The sequence below is a fragment of the Mandrillus leucophaeus genome, unplaced genomic scaffold, assembly GCF_000951045.1.
Source record: "Mandrillus leucophaeus isolate KB7577 unplaced genomic scaffold, Mleu.le_1.0 Scaffold27, whole genome shotgun sequence".
Classification (NCBI taxonomy): domain Eukaryota; kingdom Metazoa; phylum Chordata; class Mammalia; order Primates; family Cercopithecidae; genus Mandrillus; species Mandrillus leucophaeus.
Genome location: NW_012102809.1, coordinates 2454107 through 2461917, shown reverse-complemented (window position 1 = coordinate 2461917; position 7811 = coordinate 2454107). Strand labels below are relative to the sequence as shown.

The window sequence follows — 7811 nt, the reverse complement described above, 5'->3', positions numbered from 1 at the left end:
TAATGAGGTTGAACAAGGAAAGACTAAAGAACAAATGAAAGCATAAGCATTTAAATATAAATTTATTTTTTACCTCACCTGAGAAAAAGAGGAAAGAAACACCCAGTTCCCTCCACGGACAGACACATAGCCTCTTTATAGCTAAAACGCTATGAGCTCCTGTCAGTTCATTTCCCCCTGCAACTCATAATGACTTACTTCGAAGCTACTTTATGTTGCTGTTGTTACAGGCAGGACTGTGAGATGTGTACTTGAGTCACCATGACACCTTCCTGCCTCATTTTTGTTTGTTTCAGTTTGGTTTTGCCTTGATTTTTTTTTTTCAAGTCCTATCGCAAACATATACTGAGGCAGAAAGTTAGATTAAGATCTAATGCAGTTATCTCAAAATTAAGGAATCAGTCAAAGCAGTAATCTTTAACGTGAGTACAGTAAAGTCAGCAAACAAATAAAATGGGCCAAAAGCCCCCCACTGGCCCTTTGCACCCATTAGGTTCTATTTACGGGCCTCATGACCTGCAGAAGACAGTGATTGGCATTGAGCAAACGTCTAGGAAAAGCTGTTAAGTCTCGCAGACGTACAAAGCATGTAAGCTGATTTCCCAATGCTTCTTTAACATACTATAGATAAACTATCCTAAGTGGCTTTTGTAAATAACTTTGTGATAGGTCACTTGTGAAATGAATTCACTACTTGTCCTATCTCAGAAGGTGACTGGGAAATTAAATAAAATGACATATTTATGTTTACCACGTATTTGTTTTTATTCATCATCATAATCATTACTATCATCAACTTAATATAACAGGTCAGATAACTTCTCTAATGTCATTTTTAGCACTGATCAATTAAAATACTTTATATGGGCTTTTGTATATGTGCTTTGGTGATACCAACCCTTTATAGGTTGGCAAAATTGTATGGCTTAGCAGATTGTTGGTTAGTTCGCACATGTTTACAAAAATCCACTAAGACCCAGGAATGCCCTTTTCTTCCTTTTTCATAACTCTCTCCATTTTTCAGTACCTCTACATACCCACAAACCTCATTAAGGTATATCTTCTCCAGATTCCCTAGCAGAGAGTAGGTGCTCCATAAACATTGCAAGAAGTGGGGGACAATCTTATCTAAGTATCTCATATCTCTACTGTTGTGAAGAAAAAATATATATGAAACCAGTTGCCTTACAGGTGTGAAGAATTCCCTAGGATCACATGCATGTAAAAGAGGCCTTCCTCTTGAGGGCATTGTGTAACACCCACAGGGACAATTCCAATATGGAATCATCAAGACCAGCCCTAGAAATAATGGATCGGAAGTCAAGTCTGGGAAACACTGCATATGCCAACCTTCTCTAAGTCACGATAAATGCTCTGAGAAGTCCCACAGAAAAAAAACCTGTTTAACAGTCCTTAAAAAATGAATTGACTTTATAACTTTCCCTCCTTCCTCTTTCCCCCCTCTCTCCTTTCCTCCCTTCCCTCTTTCCCTCCTTCTTTCCTTCTTTTCCTCCTTCCCTGATTCTTTCCTTCCTCCCTTTTTCCCTCTGTCTCCTACTTTCTCTCTTTCTATTTTCAGGGCACCTTGAAGACTAGTTGAGGAACAGTCTTTATTATGGTAATTCTAAACTAACAAACACGACTTGCCAAATGGAGAAGGGAGACATTTTTGTAGTGTACAGCCTTCCTAGCATCTCTCAGAAATTCCCATGCAGGTGTGAAGCAGGACAGTACTCAGCTCGCAGGGTGTGAGGGCTCTTGTGCATGCACAATGCCAAGAGGGCACCACACACAGAGGAAGTACTCCATAAATATGTGCTATCACCATCATCGTTATTAATTATGGTATCCACCAGGGATTGGTTCCAGGGCCCCCCTTGGATACCAAAATTCACGGATGCTCATGTCTTTGATATAAAGTTGTACTTGCCTATAGCCTACACACATCCTCCTGTATACTTCAAATATCTCAAGTCCTTATAACACCCAATATAATGTAAATGCTGTGTAAGTAGTTTTATAGTGCATTCTTTTGTGTTACTTTTATTGTTGTGTTATTTTTTTTCCCTGAATATTTTTCATCCACGGTTAGTTGAATCCATGGATACAGAGAGCAACTGGACTAAAGTTAACCTTGGGCTAGTCCTGAGTGAACCTCTGAAACATTAACTGGAGTATATGTTCAGAACATGCTTCTTGGTGGCAAATATTTTTGAATCAACAAATGAACTGGCTGCTCCTGTGGCATGCTATTTTTAACATGTTTTAAAATGACCTCTCACTGTTCCGTGGGTGGGTGGGCAGCTGTTTGCAATTACAGCCGTCTATGTGGTCCGCAGGTATGCCAGTGTTGGGGAATCTGGCTTTTTGTGAAATGTTTTTAAGTAACTTGCTGCCACATCGCACTCAGCAGCCAAACCACACCAAATGGAAATGTACTGAAAGAGACGGGCCGAGCAAAGCGCTCCCTGAAAAACAGAAAAGTGACTCATGCTCATAAAATATCACTACCATGGTGACTCTTCAAACATGCTGCCCCGTCCAGAGGGGGGCCGCGCATGGCCTTTCCACCCACTGTTTATTGGCCCATTGCTGAGAATGATGGTTTTTTCACAGTGGCTTCTTACTTCCTTATTGGCAAGACCAGAAGACAAGCTGGTGCTGAAGACAGGCCTTCTCAGCTCGGAGGGGAGGCAAACCTCCTTCCCGCACTGCTGCGAACTGCGAAACAAAAGCCTGCATCCAATTGCACTGTAACAACCATCAGCCAGGGCGTGAGCGGGCTTTTTTATTTCTTATTTTGTTCTGAGGTATTGAAATGAAGCAAATAGTCACATGAAAGATTTCTGGGAAATACGTGCTCTTTTCATCCTCGTAAAAGTTGTCAAGCCTTAGGATATGGAAATGGCAATTTGGAAAGCTCCTTATTTGGAAAGAGTTAACCCCACGTCCCTCCAGGCTGCCTGCTCCCCTCAGTGTCTTTCAGCTGTTCAACCCGGCCAGCTGTGCCTGCTTTTCCCTATCCGGCTGTGAGTGGGCACACACGCGTGGCATGTGTGTGCACATGTGTACATGTGTGGTGGATACATGTGGTGTGGTGGATACATGTGGTACGGTGTGTGTGTGTTAGGTGTGTATATGGGGGGGTTGTGTGTGCAGTCTGTTGTGGAGTGTGTGGGATGTGCGTGTGTGTTGGATATGTGTGTTGAGTGTGTGTACATGTGTGTATGTGTGTGTAATGCATTGGGTTGGTGTGTGTATAGGGTATATTTTGAGGTTTGTGTGTGATGTGTAGAGTGTGTGTGGTGTGTATATGTGCTAGGTGTGTGCGTGTTGGGTGTGGGTATGTGTATTTATATGTGTATGTGTGTTTGGTGTGTTGAGTTTGTGTGTGGTGTGGTGCGTGTGTTGGCGATATGTTGGAGGTTTGTGTGTGTGGTAAGTGGAGTGTGTGTGGTGTATATGTGTATTGCATGTGTGTGTGCATATGCGTATGTGTGTGGTACATTGGGTTTGTGTGTGTTGTGTGGTGTGTGTTGGCTATGTGTTTGGGGTTTGTGTGTATGGTGTGTTGAGTGTGTGTGGTGTGTAAAATATATACATCATGTGTATGTGCATTGGGTGTGTTAACGTGTGCGTGTGTGTGTGTATGTAAGGCATGTTGGGTTTGGGTGTGGTGTGTGTGTTGGGTGTGTGTGCATATGTGTATGTTTGGTGCATTGTGTTTGTGTGTGTTGTGTGGTGTGTGTGTTGGGTATATGTCAGGAGTCTGTGTGGGGAGAGGTTGAGTGTGTGCGCTGTGTGCAGTGTGTGTGGTGTCAGTGTGTTTTGGGTGTGTGCATATGTGTATGTGTGTGGTGTGTGTGTTGGGTATATGTTGGGAGTTTGTGAGGGGGTTGAGTGTGTTTGTGGTGTGTGGAGTGTGTGTGGTGTCTATGTGTGTTGGCTGTGTGTGTTGGGTGTGTGTACATGTGTGCATATGCGTATGTTGTGTAGTGTGTTGGGTTTGGGTGTAGTGTGTGTATTGGGTGTGTGTGCATATGTGTATGTTTATCTGGCGCATTGGGCTTGTGTGTGTTGTGTGGTGTGTGTGTTATATGTTTAGAGTTTGTGGGGAGGGGTTGAGTGTGTGTGGTGTGTTGGATTTGGGTGTGCTGGGTGTGTGTTGGAGGTGGGGGAGGTTGTATATGTGTTATGTGTATAACAAGGGACAAATGCTCCTAGCACAAACAGGAAAGATTTCTACCCCACACAAAAACCCATTTTGAGACCACTTCCTGTGGTCACCGCCAGAGCCAAAACTTCATACTTATTCCACAATGCAGGAGACGCTCTCCACCTGCCCTAATGACACCTGGGGCTTCACACGGCCTACAAATCAACTAGAAGTTGCCAGCTGGTTTTTCTGCATTTTATATTATGCTATATTGGTGGCAGCCAAATATTCAAATAGACTATCTTCATGTTTTTACTACCTCTTTCTAACTCGCCCATAATCATCACATTGGAACAAAGGAAGACGTCAAGAAGAAAGGACAAATAGGAACATAAGAGAGAAGATGGAAAGGGGAACAGAGAAACAGAGAGAAGGCACACCGGGAGAGGTTCGGCAGGACTGCTTGGGGTGGCCTGCACGCGCCCTGGAGGAGGAACGCCCTTGCACTGCCCGGAAACCCAGAACAATTGCCCAAGTGTGTCTGAGGATCCATGAATTAATGGTTCCAGAACTGTCATCACCCTCTCACTAACACGCTCTCACCTGTGACATGTTGGCTGGCCCGGGTTTGCAGGTTCAAAGCCGGCTTTGTATACCCACTCCCTCGCCATTCCCTTGTGAAATGTGTTGAACTTTCCCCACATGCACACATCTACGTAATTGTTGCATGTTCTTGTGCTTAATGAGAATAGCATAATACTCAGGTAAAGAAGCCCCAGGTGTTTTGGAACAGTGGTCTTTCAGACAAGAGCTTTGAGTGGGGAGGAGGCACAAACCCAGATGTCATCCTTTAGACATTGCATCCAAATTCACAGCCTTCCTTCAATCTCAAGTGTCCTTGAGATGAACCAAATCAAATTATTACTATTGCTAAACAGGTGACTAGCATAAATGGCAGCAGCAAGCAGTGCGAGGAGGGCTTGCAGTTGTGCTGATTTCCCCATAAAATGCTGTACTAAATAAACTTTCAACCTCCATTTCCATCTGTCTAGGGATTTTCAACATGTTCAATAGACTCATTCACAGAATGCTACAGCTAGAAGGGGCTTTAGTGGTCATCTGGTGCAAACACCTCAGGCCCGAATGTATAAAATGACTTGTCCAGAGGACCTTAGCAGGTTGCATGGAACCAGGCCAGGAATTGAAATCATGCTCTCTGCACCCAGTTTCCACAGGCATCCATCAAGGGCACCAGCGCACACAGGACAGAGAGCCAGCTGGCTCAGGACCGTCTTACTCTGGGGACATAGGGAGCCACGCATTAACACAGACTTCATTTAATGAGGTGCTTTCATGTGGACTGGTTTGCAAATACCCACCTCCCAGCACCTTCTTGTGCCAGCTCCAGGAAAGAGACTGTGCTTGGTCTGTCAGGGGCAAAGATGCACACAGCCATTAAGCAGGTTTGCCCAAACAGATCTCACTCTTAATGCATTCCTTTTCAAATCAACCCTCTGCAGAATAAGATATTCTTTCCACACTCCATTGAGGGAATTTGTATCTAATTGGTCCAGATGAGGAAAGAGGAGAAAGTATCGTCAAGGAATATTCTGAGACTTGAAATTAGGCATTTTTAAACTCCTGTGAAACATGTATGTATGAATTTGTCTCAGTATAAAAAGAAACATGAGAGCAAAGTTTCCTTCTTTGGGGAAAAGGAGAAATAGGCCAATATATTACAAGCTCAGAGCATGAAAGAGTTCGGCAAATACAGACTGGTCTGTCTGCTTTTACTTTTGAGATTGTGTAGGAACAAGGCGGTATGAAAGCAAAACTTCTTCCTGTGCTCACTAAGAAAATGTGGAATTTAATGTCAATAAATGTCCAGCAACGAACTATCCCAGAGATGCTATCTCGACATTCTAACATGGAACCCAGGCCAAAAACATAAATAGCTGAAAGTCAAAGTGTCAGGTGTATGCACCCAAGGCATCCACAGACACCTTCCTTTTTTCATTCCTCAAAAGTTTTAAGAATGTACCGGGGCACATGCTCCATATCCTGCCTGGAAGTTTCCTCCTATCCTCTTGGCTGATCTAACTCCTACACATAGCAAAGTTTCAGCTCAAGCATGATTTCTTCCAAGATGCTTCTCCTGTTCCTGACTTCCCCTACTGTGGGATCCCATGATGTCTGTCGCATCTCACCTCACTTATGGAAAGCCATCCATCCTGCTAAGCTTATGTGAGGGGAGTAGGTGTGTTTTTCCATTCACAACTGTCCCCCAGCAATTATTCCCTTTTGTCTTAGTCTGTTTTGTGCGGCTACAACAAAATACCTGAGACTAGATCATTTACGAAGAACGGAAATTTATTTCTCACAGTTCCAGAGGCTGGGAAGTCCAAGATCCAGGTGCCAGCATGTGGTGAGGGCCTGCTTGCTGCATCTTCACATAGCTGAAGGCAGAAGGAGCAAAAAGAGACAGACTCCCTCCATCAAGCCCTTTTGAAAGGGTGCCTAATCCCATTCACGAAAGAGGAGCCTCACAGCCTGATCACCTCTGACAGGTCCCACCTCTTTATACTATCACGTTGGCACACCTTTATTTTGGAGGGGACATTGTCACACCATAGCACCTCCAACTTTACGTCAGTGCTAAATACTTAGCATCTAGTCGTATGAAGTGGTCTAAGTTGCTCCAGAAACCTAATTTATAATCAGTAAACCAGTTCTGAGTTATCTGAATGACTGCCCCATTACCAAGTACGGCCCCTTGATATAATCAATGCTTGCTTCTGCACTGGGCTTTCTGAGGGTATTAGTGTCAAAAAGTACTACCTTAATTGCAACGAGCTAATAAAAGAATAGACCTTACCCTATCAATCAGGGGTCAATAAACTTTTTCTGTAAAGGGCCAGATAGTAAATACTTTAGACTTTGCAGGCTCTTTGGCTTTTGTCACATTTACTCGATGGCTGATGTAGTGTGAAAGCAGCCACAGACTAAATATGAATAAGCAGACATGGCTGCGTTCCGATAAAACTTTATTTACAAAAACTGGTAGTAGGCTGAGTATGGCCTACAAGCTACAGCTTACCCACTCTTGACCTAATGACACCTCGAGCCAAGTGCTGGCCAGATGACATATCAGAGTGTTACAGGAAAGTTCGCTGGTGGCTTGAATAGAGAGAAATGGCAGAATAATAGCATCATTTTGCAGAAGATATTAAAATGATCATCTTGAGGCCGGGCGCGGTGGCTCAAGCCTGTAATCCCAGCACTTTGGGAGGCCGAGATGGGCGGATCACGAGGTCAGGAGATCGAGACCATCCTGGCCAACACGGTGAAACCCCGTCTCCACTAAAAAATACAAAAAACTAGCCGGGCGAGGTGGCGGGCGCCTGCAGTCCCAGCTACTCGGGAGGCTGAGGCAGGAGAATGGCGTAAACCTGGGAGGCGGAGCTTGCAGTGAGCTGAGATCTGGCCACTGCAGTCCAGCCTGGGTAACAGAGCGAGACTTCGTCTCAAAAAAAAAAAAAAACAAAAAAAAAACGATCATCTTGAATTAAAAATAGAAAAGAAACTGAACCTTAATAGTCCATTCCATATTCACATTAAGAGCAGTGATTTTGGTAAAGTCTATGTACTTACAGAA

At 43.9% G+C, this 7811-nt stretch overlaps 1 pseudogene; it reads right to left on the bottom strand.

Annotated features, from left to right (window-relative positions):
• Positions 1–2324: 2324 nt before the first annotated feature.
• LOC105542893 overlaps positions 2325–7811 on the bottom strand; it is a 35756-nt pseudogene continuing 30269 nt past the window's right edge.